Raw genomic sequence first — 27,550 nt, forward strand, 5'->3', positions numbered from 1 at the left:
CACAAGATGGCGGCGGCCATCGGGTGACCCGGGTGTTGTCACCGGGCAGGAAGTCCCGCCCACTCCCTCTTCCCTAACCAAGATGGCCGCCCCAGCGCTCTGCTCCAAGAACAAAAGACCCGCTTTCCACTCCCAAGATGGCGGCGGTCGCCGGTTTCCCCGGGGCCTGTCAGAGGAGGAAGCCCCGCCCACTCCCTCTTCCCATACTAAGATGGCCGTCTAAGCGCTCCGCTCCAAGAACAAAAGACCTGACTCTCTTACCCAAGATGGCGGCCGGTAAATTCAGGGAAAATCCACACCCGGATTGCTCTCCTCCTATTGGTCAACAGCCACCGTCAATCACTCCCCAGCTGTTGTGAGCTGGAGCACGCGCAGTGCGGACATGAAGCTGGACTCAGGCGGGTGCGCGGAGGCCCCAAACCCCCAGTCTGAAGACAGGATTGGATTTGGATTGGATTTGTTTATTGTCACGTGTACCGAGGTACAGTGAAAAGTATTTTTCTGAGAGCAGATCAAGAATTGGAGCTGGAGAACTGAACCCAGGCAGAGGAGAGGGAGGGAGAAAACTGGGAGTGGAGGAAGGAAATGGTGCAGCTGGTGAGATGTGTTTGGATTTCAGCCCAGGGAGGAGGGAGAGTGTGTGGGACAGGGATTTACAGCTTTGGGGGAACAAGGGAGGAAAAAATGTTCCAGAGAAACGTTCAGAATTTCTATCTGGACTGACAGTGATGACTTTTGTAAACTTTTACAGGATATTCGAAGCGGAAGATTGGCCGAAAGAAAACTCAAACCAAACGTCAAGATCTGACAGTCACTCAGTTCTTTAGAACCTGAATATCACAGTCTTTGAATGTGGAAGGAGTAATGTTTGTCTGTTCAGTTTGTGGGAAAAGATTTTAAACATCAGTGTGATTGGTAAAGCACAGAGACCCACACAGACAGTGAGTGTTCCAGTGAATTGACTGGAAAGAGTTTTAACCAATTACATAGACAGAAAAAGCATCACACCACTCACAGTGGGGAGAAACCGTCCATGTGTTCTGTGTGTGGACGAGAGTTCAACTTGTCATCCAGGTATGGAGAAACCGTGGAAATGTGGGGACTGTTGGAAGGGATTCAGTTACCCTTCTGAACTGGAAATGCATCAACGCAGTCACACTGGGGAGAGGCCGTTCACTTGCTCCACATGTGGGAAGGGATTCACTCAGTCATCCAGCCTGCTGACACACCAGTATGTTCACACTGATCAGACACCTTTCAAATGTTCTGAATGTGAGAAGAAATTTAAAAGCAAAAAATATCTGTTGAGACATCAACACATTCACAGTGAGGAGAAGCCATTCACCTGCTCCTTGTGTGGAAAGGGATTCACTGCTACATCTAACCTGCAGAAACACCAGCGGGTTCACACTGATAAAAGACCTTTTAAATGTCCAGACTGTGGGAAGTGCTTTAAAACTTCCGGGGAAGTGACCTGTCATCAACGTGTTCACACTGACGAGAGACCATTCAGATGCTCTCACTGCGGGACTGGCTTCAGGCGATCATCTGAACTTGCTGTACATCAGCGAATTCACACTGGGGAGAGACCGTTTACCTGCTCTGTATGTGGGAAGGGATTCATTCAGTCATATCACCTACTGAAACACCAACAGATTCACTCTGATATTAAACCTTTTAAATGTCCAGCCTGTGAGCAGAGCTTTTGAAGCAGCAATGGTCTAGTGATGCATCAGCGAATTCACACTGAGGAGAGACCATTCACCTGCTCTGTGTGTGGGAAGGGATTCACTCAGTCATACAACCTGCTGAAACACCAATGAATTCACTGTGATATAAAACCTTTTAAATGTTTTGCCTGTGAGCAGAGCTTTAGAAGCAGCAATGGTCTAGTGATGCATCAGCAAATTCACACTGGGGAGAGACCATTCACCTGCCCTGAGTGTGGGAATGGATTCACTGACTTACAACTTGTGCTGAAACACCAGCGACTTCATGAGTGTCTGCAGGAATTGGATTCTGCTGTTTTTGCTGCTGTCAATCAGATTCAGGACTGAATGTGTGGGTTAATCCTGAGTTGTGTAAGAAATGTGCCTCAGTCGTTCTCTTCCATGGTTCAGAGCTCCTAGATTCAGACAGAAGGCTCCTATACAACTGTGTTTAGAGGCAACAAGATTAATGATGAATGCTGTAAACTCCGGGAGTCACAATTTACCCAAAGAGGGGTCGATGTTATTGGAGATTTTAAAGCAGTTTATGAAGAAGCAACAGTTTAGATTTGGTACCAGGTTAAAGTCCAACAGGTTTGTTTCGATGTCACTAGCTTTCGGAGCGCTGCTCCTTCCTCAGGTGAATGAAGAGGTCTGGCACGTCTTGCAGAGATTACCATGACAGGGTTGTGTGGTGTCGTGGTCACTGTTCTGAAGACTGGGTAGTTTGCTGCAAACAATGGTTCGTTTGAGGTTGCGCGGTTGTTTGAAGGCAAGTAGTGGGGGTGTGGGGATGACCTTGGCAAGATGTTCATCGTCATCAATGACGTGTTGAAGGCTGTGAAGAAGATGACGTAGTTTCTCCGCTCCGGGGAAGTACTGGACGACGAAGGGTATTCTGTCGGTTGTGTCCCATGTTTGTCTTCTGAGGAGGTCGGTCCGGTTTTTCGCTGTGGCGCGTTGGAACTGTCGATCGACGAGTCGAGTGCCATATCCCATTCGTACGAGGGCATCTTTCAACGTCTGTAGATGTCTGTTACGCTCCTCCTCGTCTGAGCAGATCCTGATCCTGAGCAGATCATCGACATGGATACCACTATTACACGTGAGAACACCACCCACCAGGTACGCGGTACATACTCGTGCGACTCGGCCAACGTTGTCTACCTCATACGCTGCAGGAAAGGATGTCGTGAAGAGTGGTACATTGGCGAGACCATGCAGACGCTGCGACAACGAATAAACGGACATCGCGCAACAATCACCAGGCAGGAATGTTCCCTTCCAGTCGGGGAACACTTCAGCAGTCAAGGGCATTCAGCCTCTGATCTCCGGGTAAGCGTTCTCCAAGGCGGCCTTCAGGACCCGCGACAACGCAGAATCGCCGAGCAGAAACTTATAGCCAAGTTCCGCACACATGAGTGCGGCCTCAACCGGGACCTGGGATTCATGTCACATTACATTCATCCCCCACCATCTGGCCTGCGAAATCCTACCAACTGTCCTGGCTTGATACAATTCACACCTCTTTAACCTGGGGTTACCCCATCTCTGGATCTGTAAAGATTTAATCACCTGCTAATGCTCGCATTCCTAGCATTGTTTGGCATCTTTGAATTTGTCTATATATGTGTTTCTGGAACAGACCTCTTCATTCACCTGAGGAAGGAGCAGCGCACCGAAAGCTAGTGACATCGAAACAAACCAGTTGGACTTTAACCTGGTGTTGTAAGACTTCATACTGTGCTCACCCCAGTCCAACGCCGGCATCTCCACATCATAGATTTGGTACAACAGCTAAATCGGCAGAAAGGACATGTGACTGATAGCTTGTGAGAATGGATTACTGGTCTCGGGCGGTGATGCTGATCTCCGGGGCTGGAGGTGACGGTCTCCTCGGAGAGGTTTACTGATCCCGGATCAGACACTCAGACAGATGGAGCTGATCTCCGGGGCTGGAGGTGTCGGTCTCCTCGGAATGGTTTACTGATCCCGGATCAGACACTCAGACAGATGGAGCTGATCTCCGGGGCGGAGGTGACAGTCTCCTCGGAATGGTTTACTGGTCCCGGTATCAGACACTCGGACAGACGGAGCTGATCTCCGGGGCTGGAGGTGACAGTCTCCTCGGAATGGTTTACTGATCCCGGATCAGACACTCGGACAGATGGAGCTGATCTCCGGGGCTGGAGATGACAGTCTCCTCGGAATGGTTTACTGATCCCAGATCAGACACTCGGACAGATGGAGCTGATCTCCGGGGCTGGAGTCTCTTGTGTTCTCCTTCCTCTGGATCCAGTCAGAGTGTTTGGTGTTAGTCTGAATCCAGCACCGATCACTTTGAAAATCTTTCCTGTCCAAAGTGATTTTCCTGTCGAACCGTTTTAACCTTTACTCAGACAGTTGGTTTATATTTGGGTCGTCAGATCCAACCTTCTCCAGTTGAGAAATCTGGTTTCAGGGTTTGTGACAGAGAGAACAGGCCTGTGCTGTGTGTGTCACCCAGCAAGCTGCTGTGGAGGCTTTGTTACTGAGAGCCAGAGAGAGCTCATTCTATTCACAGTCAATGAATTTCTGACATTTAAGAACATTATTAGATGTTGAATTTTTTTACAAAATGTGCTGTCCAATGAGAGATGATGCAAAGCTGTGACTTGTTCCTGACTGAAGGTGAAGTTTCCAGCTGAGAATCTTCGGTCTGAAGTTTCCGAGTGTTTTTGTGACATTCCTGAGTTTTCCAATGTGAGGCAGCGACAACAACAACTGGCATTTACCCATCAACAGGTTAAAATGTCGGAGACCCTTCACAGAGGGTCAGAAGCTGGGTGGAAAAGGTAAGGAGACCGGTTTAGTGAGGGGTTTCCAGCCCTTAGGACCTCGGTAGGAGAAAGTGCCTCTGCCAATGGTGGAGTGAAGCAAGTCGAGGAGCTGAAGGGGGTGACAATTTATATTCTGATTGTTTTATGGGATGTGGACATCACTAGAAAGGCCGGGATTTGTTACCCATCCCTAATTGCCCATCAACTGAGTGGCCAGCCCGGCACTAGAGTCAACCACATTGCTGTGGGTCTGGAGTCACATGTAGGCCAGACCAGGTAAGGAGGGCAGATTTCCTTCACTGAAGGACATTAGTGAACCAGATGGGTTTTTCCAACAATCCTTGATAGTTGTCACGGCCGCTGAGACTAACTTTAGAATTCCAGGTTTATTCATTGGATTTTGGATTTGAATCCGTGTCTCCAGAGCATTAGCCTGGGCCTCTGGATCACTAATCCAGTGACATTACCACGATGCCACCTTCTCCCCTAATTGGAGGAGTGAGGGAGCGTGGAGAGTTGTAGGGCTAGAGGAGGTTCCAGAGACTGTCTGTCATGGAGAGAGTGGCTGCCTCCATGGAGCTTCAAGCACGGCTCTGAAATGGGTCGGTGTAGGTCATGACCTCGGCCGTGCAGGAGATGTCTGCTGCCTTGAACAGGATGACAGATACTGTCAACACGTCACTGATCTCCAGCAAAGGGCTCCCACCTTAGACCTATTGTCCCCAAACCCACAGGCAGTATCCAACACGCCGCCCCGTCTCCAGCTGAATCTGCCCGGTACAGGTACAGACGGGTCAGTCTGTCCCAGGACCCTCAGGGGCTCTGAAACCCAGAGGGTGGAGACCACAAGCCTCTGGACAGTGAAAGCAGGGATGTGAGCAGCCTGTCTCTACCTCTGCTGAAACCACACAGGATGCACCAAGTAGAAGCAACAGAAAGGGCCTGGGCTCCAAATTGTAATTCACCAAGTGTCTGAAATGGGAGTTTGACAAGATATGAAGTTTCTTTATTTAATAATGATGCACAAACTGTATTGACTGGAACCACTTCCAGCTCTTGTCCGTTCTTACATCTCGGGGCCAGCTCAGCCTTTCACTGAGTTCATGCTGAATGTGAATCCAGGCTGGGGGCCACTGGGTGGATGTGCAATGGGAGGATGAGTGGGTGAAGGAATGTTCAGTGAACAGGGAGGGGGAGGGGAGTTGGTGCTGCTGGTGGGAAGTGTTCATTCTGAAGGAGTCCCACCTGAAACAGAGTCCATTCATTTCTCACTTTGAAAAGATCGAGCTGCTGTCTGTCCCCATTTCTGTTCAGTTTTTCAATATTTATATATTTAAATCTCGACTGAAATATATTCTTGATGTGACCCTGAGATTGAGAGGATTTTAAATCTGTTAAAGTCAATCCCCATCGAGTGCACAGGACTCAACTGGTCCGAACTTTTTATGTTACAAGATGTTACAAGATTTTTATCAGGGAATTATTTTTATCTGAGACCGGGGATGGTCAAACTGTCCCAAAGGTCTGGGCTTTGAGGCCCACGTACATTTGGGGCAGCATGGTAGCATAGTGGTTAGCACAATTGCTTCACAGCTCCAGGATCCCAGGTTCGATTCCCGGCTGGGTCACTGTCTGTGCGGAGTCTGCACGTTCTTCCCGTGTGTGTGGGTTTCCTCCGGGTGCTCCGGTTTCCTCCCACTGTCCAAAGATATGCAGGTTCGGTGGATTGGCCATTGCTAAATTGCCGTGAGTGTCCAAAATTGCCCTTTGTGTTGGTTGAGTGGGGTTACTGGGTTATGGGGATAGGGTGGTGTGGGCTTGGGTCGGGTGCTCTTTCCAAGAGCCGGTGCAGATTCGATGGGCCGAATAGCCTCCTTCTGCACTGTGAATTCTAGGATAATCTATGACATGGAGCACCATTCCTGGATGTCCTTCATCCCTGATTTTAATCACATCCCAATTGGGGGCCGTGCTGTCAACTGCCTGGACCCCAATCTCTGGAATTTTGTCCGTAAACTCCTCCACTTCATTTTCCACCTTTAAAACTCTCCTTATAACCAAACTCTTTGACCAACTCTTTGGTCATCTGACCCAATTTATCATAGAATTTACAGTGCAGAAGGAGGCCATTCGGCCCATCGAGTCTGCACCGGCTCTTTGAAAGAGCACCCTACCCAAACCCACACCTCCACCCTATCCCCATGACCCAGTAACCCCACCCAACACTAAGGGCAATTTTGGACACTAAGGGCAATTTATCATGGCCAATCCACCTAACCTGCACATCTTTGGACTGTGGGAGGAAACCGGAGGAAACCCACGCACACACGGGGAGGATGTGCAGACTCCACACAGACAGTGACCCAAGCCGGGAATCGAACCTGGGACCCTGGAGCTGTGAAGCAATTGTGCTATCCACAATGCTACCGTGCTGCCCCAGTGCTGCTACCAATGTGTCCTCATATTCCAGTGAAACTGCTTGGCACATTTTAATATGTTTAAAACTCATTATAAATAGAGCTGTTGTTGTAGCTCATTGAGACCTGATCAGTAACTGAGTGAGTGAGTCTGTATAAATGTAACTCAGATACACACAGTTTGTGTCATAGTTCAGTGCGATCTGATCACTGAGTGAGTGAGTCTGTATAAATGTAACTCAGATACACACAGCTTGTTAAAACAGTCCTAGGGGGAGGAAGTTCTGAGCTGCCCACTGGATTTCTGTTCTCCACAATTGGGAAAAGGTGATTCTTCCCAAACATGAAAATTACCAATAATAACTCGGGGCTTTTCACAGTAACTTCATTAAAGCCTACTTGTGACAATGAGCTATTATTATTATAAAGTTGTTAAAGATGATTAGTTGTGAGCTGGGTTATTTGTTAGAATGAGAGTGAAGGAGTGCGATTGAGCCACAGTCTGAGTCACCAGTTTAAGGACAGGAGAAGAATCTGGAAAGGAGAAAAGAATCAGGAGGAAACTGGAGACTGAATCTGGAACAATGAGCAGAGAGGGAGGAGTGTGTGGGACTGAGATTCATAGATTTGGGGGAATGCACCAGAGAAACTGGAATGGTCTGTTCTGAATTTCTATCCTGCATTTCCACTGAAACCCTCTGTAAATTCCTTTTACTGGGAGTTAGAGAGAGAGGATTTGAAGACAGAAAATTCAACGTCACAATCTTGACAAGATCTTTCAGAATGACTGGAGAAAGATGTGAATTCAGGGCTTGGGCAGTAGGAAGCTTTAGGGACAGTTTGGCCGGTGGGCTAGTGGGAGGGAGGGAAGCAGCAGAGGCAGCTGATCAGATTGTCTCAATCTCAGTGACAAAGAAGCTCCATGAGCTCCTCGCTTGTTGGAGGTGAGGATGGAGGAGACAGGAGAGGGAGAGCTCATCAAAAGGAACCAATTTGCGTCAGAGATATTTAAAAGATTCAACACACTGTATTTAACACAAAGCTGATTTATTTGGCTTTTAGCCAGAATACGAGTCCCTGTAAGTGGGCTGGGGTTTATTAACATCAGCAGAACCAGACCCCAATGAACCTGGGTCAGTCCTGGTTGTGATTAACGGAAAATTCCAATCACTGTAGTTATTTATGAACTCGCTGATGTCTCAGCAGGCTGGATGAGGTTGTGAATCCTTTCCCACACTTGGAGCAGGTGAAAGGTCTTGTGCCAGTGTGAATTCGGCAGTGGTCGTGAGTTGTGATGATCGTCTGAACCCAGTCCCGCAGCGAGAGCATCTGAATGGCTACTCGTCAGTGTGAACACGTTGATGGTACATCAGTTCCCAGGAACTTTTCCAGCCCTTCCCACAGTCTGAACATTTAAAAGGTCTCTTGGCTGTGTGAACTCGGTGGTGTCTCAGCAGGGTGGATGAGGTAGTGAATCCCTTCCCACACACGGAGCAGGTGAAGGGCTTCTCCCCAGTGTGAATTCTCTTGTGCGTCAGCAGGTCAGATGACTGAGTGAATCCCTTCCCACACACGGAGCAGGGGAAGGGCTTCTCTCCAGTGTGAATTCTCTTGTGCGTCAGCAGGTCAGATGACTGAGTGAATCTCCTTCCTCACATGGAGCAGATAGGCGGCCTCTCCCCGGTGTGAATCCTCTGGTGTACAGTGAGTTGGGACGATCGCCTGAACCCAGTCCCGCAGTGAGAGCACCTGAACGGTCTCTCGTCAGTGTGAACACGTTGATGCAGCATCGGTTCCTGGAAACTTTTACAGCATTTCCCACAGTCTGAGCATTGAAATGGTCTCTCCACAGTGTGAACTCGCTGGTGTCTCAGCAGGTTGGCCGAGATAGTAAAACTCTTCCCACACTTGGAGCAGGAGAACGGTTTCTCTCCAGTGTGACTGCGTCGATGTGTTTCCAGCTCTGATGGGGAAATGATTCCCCTCCCACAGTCCCCACATTTCCGCGGCTTCTCCCCAGAGTGACTTTGCTTGTGTCTCGACAGGCCTGATGATCGACGGAAGCCTCGTCCACACACACAACACGTGTACGGTTTCTCCCCACTGTGAATGGTGCTGTTTCCTTCCATGTTCAAAATCCGCTGATATTCAGGTTACGGTAAATGAGCAACTGGAGCTGATCCTGATCTGATGAAGTTTCCCGACTGCAAATCCTCTCCTTCGAACGCCATGTGAAACTGATTTAAAACAGAAAATAGGGAGTGAGAGAGAACCCACAAAAACACAAAGGCAGGTTGTGAAATTGAGCTGAATTAATCTGGTCATTTGTGGGGCCGGCACTGGGAAAAAGTGACCATGAAACCTGCTGGATTGTTGTAAATACACAACTGGTTCATAGAATTTTATCATAGAATTTACAGTGCAGAAGGAGGCCATTCGGCCCATCGAGTCTCCACCGGCTCTTGGAAAGAGCACCCTACCCAATGTCAACATCTCCACCCCATCCCCATAACCCAGTAACCCCAACCTACACTAAGGGCAATTTTGGACACTAAGGGCAATTTATCATGGCCAATCCACCTAACCTGCACATCTTTGGACTGTGGGAGGAAACCGGAGCACCCGGAGGAAACCCACGCACACACTGGGAGAATGTGCAGACTCCGCATAGACAGTGACCCAAGCCGGAATCGAACCTGGGACCCTGGAGCTGTGAAGCAATTGTGCTATCCACAATGCTACCGTGCTGCCCTAATGTCCTTCAGGGAAGGGAACCTGCCAACTGGTCTGGATCTAGAACCAAGAACAAAGAAAAGTAGAGCACAGGAACAGGCCCTTCGGCCCTCCAAGCCCGTGCCGACCATGCTGCCCGACTAAACTACAATCTTCTACACTTCCTGGGTCCGTATCCCTCTATTCCCATCCTATTCATGTATTTGTCAAGATGCCCCTTAAATGTTACTATGGTCCTTGCTTCCACCACCTCCTCAGGCACCCTCAGGCGAGTTCCAGGCACCCACTACCCACTGTGTAAAAAACTTGCCTCGTACATCTCCTCTAAACCTTGCCCCTCGCACCTTAAACCTATGCCCCCTAGTAATTGACCCCTCTACCCTGGGGAAAAGCCTCTGACTATCCACTCTGTGTATGCCTCTCAATTTTGTAGACCTCTATCAGGTCGCCCCTCAACCTCCGTCGTTCCAGTGAGAACAAACCGAGTTTATTCAACTGCTCCTCATAGCTAATGCCCTCCATACCAGGCAACATTCTGGTAAGTCTCTTCTGCACCCTCTCTGAAGCCTCCACATCCTTCTGGTAGTGTGGCGACCAGACTACACGAGACTCTGACACACTGCGAGAAAGTGAGTAGTAAAGGCTGAATAATTGAAAGAAGTATTTAAATATCTTCAGAACAAGCAGAACATTGACAGAATCTCCCAAACCATCGACCTCTACCACCTCGAAGGAGCAGGGTAGCAGGAATATGTGAACATCATTTCCAAGTTCCAAACCAACTCGCACACCATCCTGACTTATCTGACATACACTACTGGATGGACAAAGCCATTGTCTTCATTCCCCATTACAAACTCCACTCCCTCACCGCCGACTCCATTTCTCTCCCTGGGAACTGTCTGAGACTGAATCACACTCTTCACAATCTCTGGCATATGAAAAATGAAATGAAATGAAAATCGCTTATTGTCACGAGTAGGCTTCAATGAAGTTCCTGTGAAAAGCCCCTAGTCGCCACACTCCGGCGCCTGTTCGGGGAGGCTGGTACGGGAATATTTCCCCCCAAGCTGTGTTTCTGTCCACATATCACTGTCACCGCCTATTTCCACGCAGTAACATTGTCCAGTTGTGTCCCTGTCTAAGTTCATGTGCTGCTGAAACTCATCCATTCCTTTGTTCCCTCTAAACTGGACTATTCTAATGTGGGTCTTGTCGATCTCCCAGATTCAACTTCACAGGAACTGGAGGTCATCCAAAGCTCATCTGCTCCTGTCCTCACTCACACCAGGTCTTGTTCACCATCACCTCTGTGCTCCCTCACCTACATCGTGGTAATCGCCAGTCCGATAATCGTCTGGGCTCATCTAATTGTGGTCCTCCCCCAGCTCCAGTTCCTCCCCTGTGCTCACAACCTCCTCCCTGAGCTGCCTGATCCCCTTCAGTCTGTCTCCACCAGCCACACTGAGCATGCTCAGAACACAGCACAGCCCTGCGTCCTCACCCTGGGTTCCTTTAGTCACCGATACGGGACTTTCTGACCGATTGGGCATTCTGGGTAATCTCACCACCATCGAGATCAATCAGGCAAACCTTTTCCTTAGTTGGTAAAACGGAAGATCCATGGATGAGGGGGGATAGTGGACAGGACGCAGAATCAGAGGTTCAGACATTGTATTGAATACTCCCAGCATGAGCACATTAATCTGATAGGAGATCACTTCCACACGAGAAGACAGCAGTGGTCCCTTCCCAATCAGTGATTACTGGAGCTGGGATACAGAAAAGAGTCGGAATAAATTCAGGGATTTATTTGTTCAGTTTTACAAATGGGTCTGGAGTCACATTCGAAGTTTGTGCAGACTGTGAGTACCTGGCTTTATTAACCCTCCCTTTCCAGAACTTGGGGGAAGGTGTCTGGTATTCAGGACAAATATTACAGGAACTATTTTAAAACTTGTGTCATCATTGACGCTTTATGAGTATGGGTCATGACCAAAGCATTCGTGGGATCTATTTCTTATAACAGGAGTTAGTTAATAAATCAGGGGTCTGAGCTGCATAAATAGAGGTGTTGAGCACTAAAACAAGAAATTATAAAGTCCTGGTTAGATCACAACATTATATCCAGCTCTGGTCACCAGTCCTTATGAAGGATATGAGGATCCTTACAAAGTGCTGAGGAGATTCAAGATGGTTCCAGGAGGGAAGTTAGCGGCAAGGTTAGGTTGGAGAAACTGGGCTTGTTCTACACAGAGCAAATGAGATTGAGGGGAGATTGATGGAGGTGTACAAAATTAATACAGACATAGATCAGGTCGATAAAGAAAAGCTGTTCACATGAGAGAACCTGAGATGCAGCGGGGAATATGAAGACCTTTTTTTACACTGAGTGATAACCTGGATCTCACAGCCCTGGAGGGTGGTGGAAGTGGAAATGATTCATCACTTCACAAGAAGAAGGATGATATACTGTGCGACTTTTATCAAGGATTTGGCTGCACGCTGGACGATTGCTTCATATTTTAATTATCTGTCCCACTCCCACACTGACCTCACTGCCCTTGGCCTCCTGAACTGTTCCAATGAAGCTCAAAGGGAGCTCGAGGAACAGCAGCTCATCTTTCCATTCAACACTTTACAACCTTCAGAACTCAGCAGTGAGTTCAGCAGTTTCTGCAGCAACAGAGGTTTCAGGATCTGGAACTCTCTCCCTGAAAAGGTGCCAGAACCGGATTCTATGTTTAGAATGTGTCTGCTCGTCCGAGATTCCCCAACCAGTGGAATTAGTTCCTTTCTATCTACCTCGTCAGTTCCAATTAACATCCTGCAAACTTTGATCAATTCCCTTTTAATCTTCTAAATTCCAAATATTACAACCCTCATAATCAGGTGGCAAAGGGGTAAGGGAGGGGAAAGATATAATTAATGGAATAGTGCTAAAGATTGTGCAGGGACACAGGGGACTGGGGTTTCTCAGTGCTTTTCTCTCTGAAGTGACAGGATATATTCAGAGAGTAGTTAGCAAAGCAGTTCTGTAGAAAGATCATTTCGATCCGAAAATTAACTCTAATTCTCTCTTCACAGATGCTGCCAGATCTGCTGAGTTTATCCAGAATTTTCTGTTTTTATCTCAGATTTCAAGAACCCGCAGTATTTTGCTTTTATTAAATTGCCTCTTGAGCTGATAAATGGTGTTAATGAGCACAAAATAGAAGTTTTACTGCTTTAAAAAGCTCTGATTAGGCCACAGTTCGAGAATTGTGTCTATTTCTGGTCACCACTCTTCAGGAAGAATGTGAAGGTCCTTGAGAAGGTGCAGAAGAGATTTTGCAGTATGGTTCCGGCAGAGGGGGTTGAGGAGATTTAATTCAGGTGTAGAAAATTCTGATGGGTTTAGGTAAAATAGACAAAGAAAATCTGTTCCCATTCACTGATCGAACGAGGACTCGGGGACACATTCAGGTTTTGGGTAAAAGATATGGGAGATGTGAAGGGGACCGATTTTACAGTCAGTGGTAATGTCCCTAAAGTTACGGCTGAGGGGAGGGCAGAAATGGACACGATGAATATTTTCAAAAGGAAATTGGATAAATATTTAATGGAAACCTGCGAGGATAGAGGGATGGAACAGGGGAATTGGACTGACTGGATTGCTCTAGAGCTAGCATAGACTCACTGGGCCGAATAACCTCCGCTGTGCCACAATGACTCTTTGACTATTTTTTATAATCACACCGTATAATTTAACTTTGGGATTCAGCAGTGGCACAGTGGTTAGCACTGCTGCCTCACAGCGTCAGGGACCCGGGTTCAATTCCGGTCTCTGTGTGGTGTTTGTACATTCTCCCGTGTCTGCGTGGATTTCCTCCGGGTGCTCCGGTTTCCTCCCACCGTCCAAAGATGTGCAGGATAGTGGATTGGCCATGCTAAATTGCTCCTTAATGTCCAAGGATGTGCAGGTTAAGTTCTAGGTTATGGGTATAAGGTGGGGTGGATGGAGGAAGCATAAATGGGTAGAGTGCTCATTTGAAGGGTTGGTGCAGACTTATTGGGCTGGATGGTCCCCCCTCTGAACTGGAGGGATTTGATGATCTTATGATCACTCAGGGAAATCTGTGCTCTACACTCCCTCTGAGGCCATTCTATTCTCCTAAGGTTTGTTGCCCGGACCTGAGCTTTCAAGGTGTGGTCGAACCAGGGTATGTGAATCTTGGGGCTTTCCCAGTCACACTGAGACCTGGAATCTTCTCGCACAGACAGAACAGACAAACATTTTACCTTGCACACCCAGATGCTGCTGATATTCAGGTTCTGATGTATCGCTGACTCTGTCAGATCACAATGTGATGCTTGGTTTAAATTTCCCATCAATCAGTCCTCCACTTCGAACTTCCTGAAAAAGAAAATTACAAAGACCTTCAACTGCTAGTGTGAGATATAAATTGAGGAGACATAAAAATTGTCTTGGTTTGAGTTTGCTGTGTGTAAATCCTCCCCTTCTAACCCCGTAAAAGGAGTTTCCAGAATCCATCACTGTCAGTCACAACATTCTCTCCTCCTGCTGACAGGACAGGGAGCACTGCGCATGCGCCCTGCTGCAATATGGCTGCCGTTATTCTGGGTCTGTGATGCAGAGCAGCCCAACAACGTCCTTTGCAAACACAGGATCAGGAGCTTCTTATTCGGGCTTTGAGGCATTCATGCTGTGTTTACTGTGTTTATGAGCCCCCCCCCCCCCCTCCCAGGCACTCCGCTGTCTCTTCCCACACACCTCGCGGCCCCGTGACTCAGTTCACCCAATCATTGGTCCCCTCACCGCCCAAGTCCAGATTGCAGTTTCTCCCTGTGTCTGCGTGGGTTTCCTCCGGGTGCTCCGGTTTCCTCCCACAGTCCAAAGATGTGCAGGTTAGGTGGATTGGCCGTGATAAATTGGTGTCCAAAAGATTAGGTGGGTCACCGGGATAGGGCGAAGGCATGGAATTAACTGGGGTGCTCTTTCCAAGGGCTGGTGCAGGCTCGAATGGTCTCCTGCTGCACTGTAGATTCTATGATTCTTCATCCATGTGACTCAGCTGTTACGTCAGCAAATAGGATGACCGAGTGAATTCATTTCAACATTCGCCTGGAGGCACATTCACCTTGGACCCAAGATGGCGCGAGTGCATGGCAACTCTCTGCAAGCTCTACCTCTTTTTACATCTCTTGTAATCGTACAAATCTTTTAAAACTAATTGAACACGAACATTATCACTAACCTTTACTCCTGTACGCTTCACCCGATGCCGGTGTCTATGTATTTACATTGTGGACCTTGTGTTGTCCTTTTATGTATTTTATTTTTATTTTATTTTCTTTAATGTACTAAATGATCTGTTTGAGCTGCTCGTAGAAAAACACTTTTCACTGTACCTCAGTACACGTGACAATAAACAAATCCAAATCCAAAGAATTTTGTGGTGGGATTTTACGCCTGTGATTGAAGCTCAGTCAGTGATTTTAAACCCTTCTGCTAATGAGTTCCACATTCTTAGCACTGTTCAGTCTAAGAAAAGCCAAAAAATACTACAGATGATGGAAATCTGAATTAACAACAAAAATAGTAATCTAATAATAATCTTTATTAGTGTCACAAGTAGGCTTACATTAACAGTGCAATGAAGTTATAGCCCCTAGTCGCCACATTCCGGCGCCTGTTTGGAAACACTGGGGGAGAATTTAGAATGTCCAATTCACCTAATAAGCACATCCTTCGGGACTTGTGGAGGAAACTGGAGCACTCGGAGGAAACCCACGCAGACACGGGGAGAACGAGCAGACTCCGTACAGACAGTGACCCAAGCTAGAATCAGAATACTCAGCAGATCTGGTAGTGTCTGTGGAAAGGGCGACATGGTTAACATTTCATGTCTAAGATCTTTCATCAGAACTACACTGCATCAGCATAGATCTGAAAGGTCAACTGTTTCTCAATCCCCAGATGTTGCCAGATATGCTGGGTATTTTTAGTATTTTCTATTTTAATGTCTAGTGGGCTAAACAGCTGGCTTGTGATGCAGAGCGAGGCCAGCAGCGCGGGTTCAATTCCCGTACCAGCCTCCCCGAACAGGCGCCGGAATGTGGCGACTAGGGGCTTTTCACAGTAACTTCATTGAAGCCTACTTGTGACAATAAGCGATTATTATTACTATTAGTTAAAGAGAATTGCTCCTTAGATACATTACTAAGTTATATTTATTTTTATCCTTATACAACATCTTCCAGTTGTCTACCCTGTAAAACACTTCTATACGGTTATATTGCTCAATCATTCACTTTTCCGAAGGAAACGTCGCTAGCCTGCTCAATCTATCATGGTGGGTATAACCTGTCAGTATAGAATTGCTCCAATAAAACTTTCTTGCATCCTTTCCAGTGCTTCGAAATACACTTTATAATAAGGAGATCTGAGCTAATTAGAGCAGCAAACTCGCCATTCTCCCCAAACGCCTGCAAGTTGTAGTGCTTAAGTTTTTTTCCCCCATTAGCTGAATATAAGATGGAATGAGCAGGTTCAACAAGCCGATCGCTAACATTATGGGGCGTCGACAATGGTGTGTCCTTTCCCTACAGTGAAACAGTGGGATGTTTCACTCCTAATCTGTCAATTATGACATGAAGAATAGCGCGTCTGAGAACAACAGGTTTTCAGTGAAGTGGCTCGAGGTCAGATTATGTTTTAAACATAATTTCTGAGCAGTGATAGGCTGTACTTGTAATTTATGTGTACTTTTATTTACAGTTCAGTCCTGCTTGCTCAGCTCTCATAATTGTCCTTCAAGTTCATAATTCCCCAAGTTCAAAATACTAGCCTTCTCACTCTTCTCTCCCTCAAACTGAATGTAAAATTCAAACATGTATGATCACGGCCACCTAGGGCTGCCTTCACCATGAAGTTACTAATTAATCCCATCTCATTGCACAATACCAAGTCTAGTACCTCCCTTTGGGTGGTTCCAGAAATCAGAATACACAGAGCATCAAAAAATGTTTGTAGTTGGACTCGGCACACAAAGTAAGTTTGTTGAGTCAACAACTTAATATAATGGGTTTACAGATGACAATTAACATAGTAACTCTGTCAAAAATGTTGAATAGTAATAAAAGCAAAATACTGCGGCTGCTGAAATCTGAAATAAACACACATGTCGATCCGAGGCCAGCTGCAATGCTCCAGTGATGCCCAATGTAAACTGGAAGAACAACACCTCATCTTCCTATTAGGCACTTTACAGCTTCCTCCATCTGCCCTTCGCTGTTCAGTTGCTTCCATTTCATAACCGTCTGTCTCACAAATTTCCACCGTTAATACTCTTCATTCCTTAATGGCCCCTTTGTCTTATGTCCTTGACAAATTTGTCCATGCGGCTCGTCAGCACAGTGGTTAGCACTGTTCCCTCACAGCACCTGGGCCCAGGCTCAATTCAGCCTTGGGAGTTTGCACATACTCCCCTTGTCTGCATGGTTTTCCTCTGGGTGCCCTGGCTTCCTCCCACAGTCCAAAGATGTACAGGTTTGCTGGATTGGCTGTGCTAAATTGCCTCTTAGTGTCCAAAGGTGTGCAGGTTAGGTGGCGTTACGGGGATTGGGTGTGGTACTGGGCCTAGGTAGGGACTGGGAGCTCTTTCAGATGATCAGTGCAGACTTGATGAGCCGAATGGCCTCCATCTGCACTGTGGGCATTCCATAATCTGTCAGTGGATTGGCCATGCTAAATTGCCCCTTAGTGTCCAAAGATGTGCAGGTGAAGTTGAGTTACGAGGTTTCAGGGATAGGGCGGGAGCCTGGTTAGAGTGCTCTTTCAGAGGATCGGTGCAGACTCAATGGGCTGAATAGCCTCATTATGCATTGTAGGAATTCCATTCTATTCTATTCTATTCTCCTTTTCCCCAGGCCTTCTATTCTGCCCCACCTTCTGTGCCACTTTCCAACTATATAATTCTGTCCATTCCTACCCTACCCTCCTATACTGCTGTGAAGGATCATTTAAATGAGTGTACTGCTCAACTCTGTTTCTCTCCACAGATGTTGGCAGACCAGCTAACTTTATCCAGCAATGTCTGATTTCAATCTGACAGTAATGTTGCCCATAAAGACAGACGCCAGCAATATGGTAATTGAAGCAGAGGAAATGGCAGAGATGGTTACAAATCACTTGTTCTCGGTCTTCCTGTGGAGGCAAAGCAGAAAGAGAGATGCAGAAAGAAGGTTCTGTGTGGATCTGCTGACAACCGCCTTTCTTTTTCACTGACGGGATTTGACCAACGGAATTGTTCACATCTTGTACAAGGAAGGATCAAATACAATTGGCACCTCCATTTCAAATCTGTTGTGAAGTAACATTCTCTCATTTGATTTGAAAGCTGACTGTTGTGAAGCTGCAACCGAGCACAATGGGCTTTGTGCCGCTCTTTCTGTGGTGTCCTGGTCCTCACATTCGCCGATTGAAAACCGGACAGAAACATTATCAAATCTTTCACATTAACCGTGAGACAAGTTAGAATGATTTAAGTTTGTTGCTGGATGTTATCGGGATCTCGGGTGCTGCAGCCAATTCTATTTACTTTTACCCCGGCCTCAAAATGCATTCAGCAAAATCAAAAATGCTGAATTGTCCTGAAGCAATGAGATGGAAAATATATTCGCATTTTGACAAAGTTCACATATTAGCGGTTCGTCAGTCCACAACAGAATTGAATGGGTTTACAGATGCAGGTTTAATCACTGAATGAAACATGCCCATAAAGGCAGACACAAGTGATTCTGTGACAATTAGAGGAAATGGCAGAGATTTTAATAGAATCAAATTTTAAAAAATCTGTCTTCATGATAGCGAAATAAGAAAAACCACTCGGGGAGATGAGAAAAACGAGGCTCGGTACAGATCCTGTGGCGTCCCTCTTTCTTCAACACGAACGGGATGAAGGCGTCAGAATGTCTCACACACAGAACAAAAAGGAATCAAATATAATGAAAATATTGTCCTCAAATGTCTACCTGTAAAACTATCCCATTTCATTTCCATGCTGACTGTGCTCAATCTCACATGAGCACAATGGGGTTTGTATTTCCCGGTGACTCGAATTATTTTCTTTGTCAGTCCTGTTTGCAAATCAATGTTGTATATTTCAGAGAGTCTCACTTTCAAATGAGGACATAAATGTCAGATAAGATTAAGTTTTGAGTAACGGAACAGATGCTGAGTAAATTGATTGACATTTTTAGAAGCAACATGAGAATGATGTTATTACTGAATGAACAGAAATCATTCCACCCTGAGAACGCTTCTCCATTTGAAAATTCATTTGAAACCAAATAAAGGGGACAACTTAAACAAAGTGTCTCAACAGGGCTTTGTGAAGTTCTAAAAATCATTTCCCTCTCTAATAGACAGACTGTGTGAACAGGCTACACATCAAATATAATTAAATTCTGTATATCAACTCAGAAATAATGAAGAGATGCTTGATCAGGGAAAAACACCTTCATAAATTTGATATGAAATCAATTGCGTGATTACATATTGTTTACATCGTAAACTACATAATTTCCGTGTCCACATCTCCTGGTCCAGTGAAACGTTGATCATTAAGTCAAACTGGGCATGGATTCGACAGAAATTCATTTTTCAAAAGCGAATTGGACGATCAGCTGAAATGGAGAAAACTCAAGGCCGTTGAAACAGAGAAAAACATTGAGACTAATTAAAAGATTGTTCATTTGAAAAGCTGGTCGAGGTGATCGAAGTGCCACTTATTGCGGTTTGCCATTTGATGGTTACATTGATTTATTGTTCTCTCTGCAGCATTCCTAATGAGTACAGCCGAATTCTAAAAAAACAAAGGCTCCAAAGTGTAACTGAGTGACAGAAGAGTGTGACCTTTCTACACAGGCCCATTGGAGTTGCTGTTAGCCAGCGGTTTCTGTAGTGTAGTGGTTATCACGTTCGCCTCACACGCGAAAAGTCCCTGGTTCAAAACCGGGCAGAAACATTATGGACTGGACGTTCCTCTTTTGACGATGAGTTGTATTCTTGCTGTTTTTTGTTTACTCTTAAGCGAATCCATGATCTTACACTCGTTTCAAATGATATCCTGCAAAATCCACCATTATGGGGACTGGGAGGAATCGGTCAGAGAGTTCACACGTGTTAAGTGTGAATGGTTTTCTAATGTGCTGTGACATTTTCTGATTCTAATAATAATCTTAAATCAATTTATCTGCCGCTTGTCTAAGTTTTCAGCCGAATTGGACTCCCTCAAAAGAAGGTTCTTCAGTGCAACAAGAATGCAGGTTTCCTGTTCTCGGTCAGAGGGTCAAACTCGGTGCCTGTTTCTGTGGTGTGGTGGTTGTCTTGCTTACTTTACACTCAAAAAATCCTGGATTGGAAACCGCGTAAAAACATTGTCGAAGCCCATTCGTTTAAGTGTTTGGGAAAAGTTGCATAATTGACATTTTCATCGTTACTCATCCCGAATAACCCTTGAACTGAGTAAATCTGCCGCGTGGAACCCCGGTCCCCAGAGCTTCAGCCTGATTCTCTGCATTGCCAGTTTAGTGACAATAACACAACTCAACACCAACCACTCCCCCAGTGAATCCGCAATAACACAACTCAACACCAACCACTCCCCCAGTGAATCCGCAATAACACAACTCAACACCAACCACTCCCCCAGTGAATCCGCAATAACACAACTCAACACCAACCACTCCCCCAGTGAATCCGCAATAACACAACTCAACACCAACCACTCCCCCAGTGAATCCGCAATAACACAACTCAACACCAACCACTCCCCCAGTGAATCCGCAATAACACAGCTCAACACCAACCACTCCCCCAGTGAATCCGCAATAACACAACTCAACACCAACCACTCCCCCAGTGAATCCGCAATAACACAACTCAACACCAACCACTCCCCCAGTGAATCCGCAATAACACAGCTCAACACCAACCACTCCCCCAGTGAATCCGCAATAACACAACTCAACACCAACCACTCCCCCAGTGAATCCGCAATAACACAACTCAACACCAACCACTCCCCCAGTGAATCCGCAATAACACAACTCAACACCAACCACTCCCCCAGTGAATCCGCAATAACACAACTCAACACCAACCACTCCCCCAGTGAATCCGCAATAACACAACTCAACACCAACCACTCCCCCAGTGAATCCGCAATAACACAACTCAACACCAACCACTCCCCCAGTGAATCCGCAATAACACAACTCAACACCAACCACTCCCCCAGTGAATCCGCAATAACACAGCTCAACACCAACCACTCCCCCAGTGAATCCGCAATAACACAACTCAACACCAACCACTCCCCCAGTGAATCCGCAATAACACAACTCAACACCAACCACTCCCCCAGTGAATCCGCAATAACACAGCTCAACACCAACCACTCCCCCAGTGAATCCGCAATAACACAACTCAACACCAACCACTCCCCCAGTGAATCCGCAATAACACAACTCAACACCAACCACTCCCCCAGTGAATCCGCAATAACACAACTCAACACCAACCACTCCCCCAGTGAATCCGCAATAACACAACTCAACACCAACCACTCCCCCAGTGAATCCGCAATAACACAACTCAACACCAACCACTCCCCCAGTGAATCCGCAATAACACAGCTCAACACCAACCACTCCCCCAGTGAATCCGCAATAACACAACTCAACACCAACCACTCCCCCAGTGAATCCGCAATAACACAACTCAACACCAACCACTCCCCCAGTGAATCCGCAATAACACAGCTCAACACCAACCACTCCCCCAGTGAATCCGCAATAACACAACTCAACACCAACCACTCCCCCAGTGAATCCGCAATAACACAACTCAACACCAACCACTCCCCCAGTGAATCCGCAATAACACAACTCAACACCAACCACTCCCCCAGTGAATCCGCAATAACACAGCTCAACACCAACCACTCCCCCAGTGAATCCGCAATAACACAACTCAACACCAACCACTCCCCCAGTGAATCCGCAATAACACAACTCAACACCAACCACTCCCCCAGTGAATCCGCAATAACACAGCTCAACACCAACCACTCCCCCAGTGAATCCGCAATAACACAACTCAACACCAACCACTCCCCCAGTGAATCCGCAATAACACAACTCAACACCAACCACTCCCCCAGTGAATCCGCAATAACACAACTCAACACCAACCACTCCCCCAGTGAATCCGCAATAACACAACTCAACACCAACCACTCCCCCAGTGAATCCGCTGTCGAATATCACCTGAATATAATATCTTACAAAACAAATGTCATTTGCTCTCATATATGCCGGAAAGGTATTCAGGAGAAGCAGAAGTGCTGAAAATTGCCGGCACACTGAGCAGGGACAGAGATGCTCCTGTTTTGACTCGGCACAAATATTAACAGTTCCTTCAATGGCGACAAATGCAGGCCAGAGGCTGGGAATCTCGCTGTTATTCTATTAAATTGATTAACACTAAAAGACCGGCTGGGAATCCTGCGGAGAGTAATTCACCTCCTGCCCTCCCCCCCCCCCCCCCCTTTCCAGCCTCTTCACCATCAACAGTCACAAGTCAGGAATTAAATGGCTCAAAGGGCAAAGCTGGCTCGGTGGATTGGCCATGCGAAATGGCTGGGTTACGGGGATGGGGATGGCCGTAGTAAGGGTGCTCTTTCCAAGTGTCGGTGGAGACTCGAAGGGCCGAATGGTGTCCTCCTGCACTGCAGGGATTGAATGATCCTCCCAATATTGATCGCCTTCAGTTCCTCCCTCTCACTAAGCCCAGCATCCCCAACATTTCTGGCATCTGATTTGTGTCAGTTTCTGTCTCTTTAGAATACACTGGAATTTGTCAAAAAGGCTAAACGATCAACTGAATTGGGTCAAAGTTATTGAAAATGCATTTTTTCACGGACAGAAACTGATGTCGAAACGTCTGCCACGAGCCAGCCAAGACCCGAACCTAAAACGTCCTGATCCTGAGTCAGGCGCAGTTATCCATTGCGCCACCGGCCCACAGGGTAAAGGTATCGCTACATCTTGTCCAACAGGTCACACAGGCTGTTTATCCCAACGTGTTTTACAACTATCGGGATTCTCTCAGGGTCGCCCCGGCGGATTGGATCAGAGTCAGGGTTGAATTTTTTTTTTCAATCCCTTTACTCTCTCATTCCCTTCTTTCAGATTTGGTTACTCCCTCACCCCTCTTTCTGTCCCTCCCCCCCCCCTCCCCCCCTCCCCCCTCTCACTGTCCCTCACTCCCCCTCTCCCTCTGTCCCTCCCCTCTCTCTGTCCCTCACTCCCCCCTCTGTCAGGGTTGAATTTGGCGGCAGTGTAAAATACACCAATGCTGTTCCCAGTGTGGGAGGTCATTCCCGAAAAACAGAAAGAATGAGTTGGGATTTCTGGGATCGTGTCCAGCGTCTGTTTGTGGGGAAATGCGGTTGGTGAATGGCCAGGCTTGGATAACACTTACCAGGCCATAAAAGAATAAGTGAATGAATTTAAATTTGGAAATTCCCAGCTTCTCTCTGTCTGCAGGTATTTCCCGCCCTGAGCTGCACAATGAACAACAAACCACACCGATAAAACTAACTTTTATTTCCTGTCCGTTCAACTGGTGTCGGTGCCGGCGATGTTTGTGGACAAACTGCAGCTTCTGTATATGTTTCCCCCGCTGCATTTATTCCCCTGGAACTGACACTCTCATTTTCTGTGTCCATCAAATGTCCGAACGGTGTAAAGTTCCGATCATGTCCACCAGAGGGCGACATGGTCACATGTTTCCTCCTGATCAAATACCCGCCACAATATCCACCTTCAGGTTCTGACTCAGTCAATGGTTCCTCTCTGTTTTGAAACATACGAACAGATTAAATAAAAGCAGAAGCTGGCGATTCGGCCCCTTCAGGCTGCTAAGCCATTCAATAAGATGTGGAGTTGCCGCCGTTGGACTGGGTGGGCACAGTTAGAAGTCTGACAACACCAGGTTAAAGTCCAACAGGTTTGTTTCGAATCACTAACTTTCGGAGCACTGCTCCTTCATCGGGTGAGTGAAGAGGTGGGTTCCACAACCATATATCTAGACACAGTCAATGATACAAAGACTCGCATTCAAATTATCATCTTGCATCATTGACTGTGTCTATATATGTGGTTATATATGTGAATAACTCATTCACCTGAGGAAGGAGCTGTGCTCCGAAAGCTAGTGATTCAAAACAAACCTGTTGGAATTTAACCTGGTGTTGTAAGACTTCTTACTATTCAATAAGCTGGCTGACCTGTTTGTGTTTCCAATTCCACATTCCCATCATGCAAAGATACGAAATTTGATTCTGTGATACTAAATGGTCTGTTTTATAGAATGATACACACACGGGAGCACATACTAACAGATGAGATAGAAGCAGAAGTCGGCCATTCGTCCCTTCAACCTGTTCTGCTATTGTGATACTCTTCTGTGATACTGAATATTCTGTTTTCTAGAATGATACAGCACATGTGCAGAGTTCGAAAGAAGCTCAACAAACACTCGAGGAACAGCAGCGCCTCTTTCCACTGGGCTCAATACAGCTTTCACACTCAGAGTGTGTGCAACCGTCTCACACTGTAAATGCTTCCCCCATTCTGTGTGCCCTTACATCGCAGATTTGGGTTTGAATCTTGTTTCCACTTGTTCTTTGTGTCCGGGCGGCAGTTGTTGATCAATCTGCCATCGACAGCTCCTCCAGACACATCTTTTGTTTCTTTGTTTCTTCCATTGCTCTGACAGAGAGCTGGCACAGACACGGCAGCCCGAATGGCCTTATTCTGTGGTGTAATTATTCTCTGATTCGATGCTAACCTCACCCTGTGGCCAGGGACCCAAGGCCTTTTCTCATTTAATCTCTCCTGACTTGCCCCCAATCAGAGCCCTTTCCTGTTGTTCTGTTTGCTCCCTCCGGGGTTTCACTTGCTTCTAATTTTCTACATTTCTAACCTGTCCCGGTTTCTATGGAAGATCATGGAGGTGAAAGTGATTTTTGTTTCCCTGACCACAAATGCTGCCTGACTTCCTGAGATTTCCCAGCATTTTCCGCAGATATCTGATTGGCTTTGGATGGCAATGTAAGTATCTTTTGGTTCAATAGACCGCTTTTTACCGGCTCGTTGGTCTAGGGGTACGATTCTCGCTTCGGGGTTTATACTGCATGGAAATGTGAGAGATCCCGGGTTCAAATCCCGGACGAGCCCTTTGATGTTATTTACTGTTGGTCAACCAACATGTTTTCTTCATTTCTTTGCGGTGCAGACGGCGGGATTCATTCACATTGGGTTTGCTTTGAGAAGCTGAGCTCACGCTGCAGGGAACCAATCCGTTCCCGAGAAAACCGAGACATTTTCGAAAAGCTTGACTATGTGAGAGGGATTTGTTAAGCTTCACAAATCCCTCTCACATAGTCAAGCTTTTCGAAAAGCTTAACAAATCAGAGTGAAGCTTAACAAATCCCTCTCTAATATCTCCATTAATCCAGGTGACTCCATGGTGGTGGATTCAGGCAGCTCTCTGTCTGTTTTATTCTTTCGGGGATGTGAACATCGCTGGCTGCTCCAGCATTTATTGCCCAGAACGATTCGCTATTGAGAAGGTGGTGGTGAGCTGCTTCTTGAACCGCTGCAGTCCATTGGTGTAGGTACACCCACAGTGCTGTTAGGGAGGGAGTGCCAGGATTCTGTCCCAGTGACAGTGAAGGAACAGCCGATATATTTCCCAGTCAGGATGGGGAGTGGCCTGGAAAGGAACTTTCAGGGTCTCGGAGTCTTGGGTTTGGAAGGTGCTGTCTAAGATGTCTTTAGTGAGTTCCTGCACCCATCCAGGCAAGTGGAGAGTATCCCATCACACTCCTGACTTGTGCCTTGTAGATGGTGGACAGGTTATGTGGAGTTAGGAGGTGAGTTACTCGCTGCAGGATCCCAGCCGCTGACCTGCATTTGTCGCCATTGAACGAACTGTTAATATTTGTGCCGAGTCAAAATAGGAGCATCTGTGTCCCTGCTCAGTGTGCCGGCAATGTTCAGCTGACCCTGAATGCATTTTGAGGTACATGTCAGAGCAAATGACACGTGCTTGAAAGTTATTATATTCAGGTAATATTGGACAGTGGATTCACTGGGGGAGTGGCTGGTGGTTGAATAGTGTAATTGTCTCTAGACCAGTGAAGCAGAGAACCAGGCTGGAGCTCTGGGGACCGGGGGGGTCCACGCGGCAGATTAACTCAGCGACTCAATTCAAGGACAATTCGGGATGGGTGTAAATGAATAATGAAAATGTCAATCATGTAACTTTTCCACACACGGAAATGAATGGGTTTTGACAATGTTTCTGTGCGGGTTTAAACCGAGAGCCTTTAAGCAAACATGATCATCACTACACTACAGAAACAGGGAACAGCGCTCAGCGCACTGACCGAGAATAGTAAACTGTGCGTCCTTATTGCACTGAAGAACCTTTTATTGTCAGAGTACTATTCGACTGAAAACTTAGGCAAGTGGCGGAGAAATCGATCCGACATTAGAATCATAAAATGCTATAATCAGCAATGACATTAGAAAACCATTCAGAGTTAACACGTGTGAACTCTCTGATTGCGATTCCTGCCAGTCTCCATCACAGAGTATTTTGCAGGGTATCAGTTGAAACTTTGCGGGTGTAAGATAATGCATTCGCTTAACTATTGAACAACAAATAGCAAGGATACAACTCATCTGCAAATTTCGACGAGTAACGTCAATAATGTTTCGAATAAGGGACATTTGGTGTGTGAGGGGAATGTGATAACCAGTACACTGAAAAAACAGCTGACTGCCAATGAGCCCATTGGACTGGTGTTTGGAAAATGTGTTGTCTTGTCTGTAAACGTGATAATACTCTAACAAAAATATAGACATTGAAAAGAGCAAACCGATTAGTCTCAATGTCCTTCTCTCTTTCTGTGATCTTGAAGTTTCTCTATTCCAATTATTCTTCCAATTTGCTTTTGAAAAAGGAGTTTCTGCAGAATCCTTGCTCAGTTTGATTTAATGAGAACGTTCCCTTGGTCCAATGACCAGAAGATTTGGACATGAAGATGGTGTAGTTTACGATATAAATATTATGTAATCATGCAATTGGTTTCATATTGAATTTACAAAAGTGTACTTTTTTGCTGAAGCATCGTCATTATTTCTGAGTTGATAACAGAATCTAATTAATTTGATCTACATCCTGTTTACAGAGTCTGTCTATTAGAGAGGGAAAGGATTTGTGAAGCTTAACAAAGCCCTCTAGAGATCACTTTGCTGAAGTAGTTTACTTTTTTAGATTTCAAATGAATTCTGAAATGTAGAAATGTCCGTCAAAGAACAAAGAACAAAGAAATGTACAGCACAGGAACAGGCCCTTCGGCCCTCCAAGCCCGTGCCGACCATGCTGCCCGACTAAACTACAATCTCCTACACTTCCTGGGTCCGTCCTTCTATTCCCATCCTATTCATATATTTGTCAAGATGCCCCTTAAATGTCCCTATCGTCCCTGCTTCCACTACCTCCTCCGGTAGCGAGTTCCAGGCACCCACTACCCTCTGCGTAAAAGACTTGCCTCGTACATCTACTCTAAACCTTGCCCCTCTCACCTTAAACCTATGCCCCCTAGTAATTGACCCCTCTACCCTGGGGAAAAGCCTCTGACTATCCACTCTGTCTATGCCCCTCATAATTTTGTATACCTCTATCAGGTCGCCCCTCAACCTCCTTCGTTCCAGTGAGAACAAACCG

At 46.4% G+C, this 27,550-nt stretch overlaps 2 long non-coding RNA genes and 1 other non-coding gene across 3 annotated transcripts; 2 read left to right on the plus strand and 1 right to left on the minus strand.

The window, feature by feature from the left end:
* Nucleotides 1-369: 369 nt before the first annotated feature.
* Nucleotides 370-19,055, plus strand: LOC140419590 (uncharacterized). The gene is made up of 2 exons (XR_011945887.1): nucleotides 370-481; nucleotides 17,743-19,055. It is a non-coding gene; the product is annotated as an uncharacterized lncRNA (long non-coding RNA).
* On the minus strand, nucleotides 7,976-14,403 carry LOC140419589 (uncharacterized). Its single transcript, XR_011945886.1, has 2 exons — nucleotides 13,960-14,403; nucleotides 7,976-9,182 (listed from the first exon to the last, which is right to left on the minus strand). It is a non-coding gene; the product is annotated as an uncharacterized lncRNA (long non-coding RNA).
* A 581-nt stretch (nucleotides 19,056-19,636) lies between the features above and the next one.
* Nucleotides 19,637-19,709, plus strand: trnav-cac (transfer RNA valine (anticodon CAC)). Its single transcript has one exon. It is a non-coding gene; the product is annotated as a tRNA-Val (tRNA).
* The last annotated feature ends 7,841 nt before the right edge of the window (nucleotides 19,710-27,550 follow it).

The sequence above is a fragment of the Scyliorhinus torazame genome, chromosome 5, assembly GCF_047496885.1.
Source record: "Scyliorhinus torazame isolate Kashiwa2021f chromosome 5, sScyTor2.1, whole genome shotgun sequence".
Classification (NCBI taxonomy): domain Eukaryota; kingdom Metazoa; phylum Chordata; class Chondrichthyes; order Carcharhiniformes; family Scyliorhinidae; genus Scyliorhinus; species Scyliorhinus torazame.